The sequence below is a fragment of the Cynara cardunculus genome, unplaced genomic scaffold (assembly GCF_001531365.2).
Source record: "Cynara cardunculus var. scolymus isolate 2C unplaced genomic scaffold, CcrdV1 Un_Scaffold_3189, whole genome shotgun sequence".
Taxonomy (NCBI): Eukaryota; Viridiplantae; Streptophyta; class Magnoliopsida; order Asterales; family Asteraceae; genus Cynara; species Cynara cardunculus.
The window spans coordinates 63,518-64,622 of NW_020201383.1; positions in this window are offsets into that span (position 1 = coordinate 63,518).

Below are 1,105 nucleotides of genomic sequence, written 5' to 3' on the forward strand. Positions count from 1 at the left end.
AATAGTAAGGAAAAAGTCACATATAAAATACATGTCCCTTTTTACTATTTTGGGATCTTTTTCAGTTTGGTCAGTCTCAGCTTGAGAAGTTTTCTTAAGTTATATCTAAGAAATTACAAGTACGGAAACTGAAACTGAAAGCTTATTCACTGACTTATAGACTGTCAGTGAATGGAAAAAGTAATATTGGAACTCATAGACTTGTGTCCCTATTACTTTTTTCAGGGATCTTTTTAAGTGAAGTACATGAAATACTCATTTTATTAATCATAGGAAATAATGCAAGTATTACTGTATATGTTCAGAATTTACAGAATGTAAATACAATCAATGAAAGAAGATATAGTACATGAAGTTACAAGRAAAAGTGGATTGTTGTTACAAAGAGAATCTTATTCTAGAACACTTAGATCTATGTAATCAGGTTCATTTTCACCAAGGTTTATTCGACGTAGGAATTCCCTTCGTATCTTCAGATCTACGACTTTTCCATGCATGCTATCATCTATCCAGAGCAAGAGATAAACCAAGTGATCCATTGGACATAGATGTAGCTCTGACATTCTCTGAAATCTGACTTCACCTTCATAGTCAAGGAATATAACTCCTAACTCAGGTTTAAAATGCACATAGTTGGGTGTATAGGGACCCTTATTTGGCAAGTCAAGATTCAGCATAGAAATATCTATACTCATATGTTGGACCGGTAACTGCACTAGGGAGCCGCCCACGTGATATTGTCCGCTCTGGGCTGCCCCGGGGTTTCYCCGCACGGCAACAACCCCTCATGGTTTTGTTTTCTAAAATGCGTCACTGGTAGGAGAAGACTCCCACTTCCTTATAAGGAAGAGAAGACTCCCTAGCCTCACCGATGTGGGATGCTCCTGCATTGCTACAGGAGCGGTGGGTTTAAGGACGAGGATTKGACCTGCCGAGGGAACACCGAGTCTGCTGACCCAACATCATATGACCCTTCAGGACTTCATCTAAGGAGAACCTTGTTTCATGTTCGTTCCTTAGGAATTGTCCATCATTAGGATCAGAGAGCTTTAGTTTCTTCTTCCCACCTTTCTTCAAAGTTGGCCGGTCAGGGACCTTGACATAC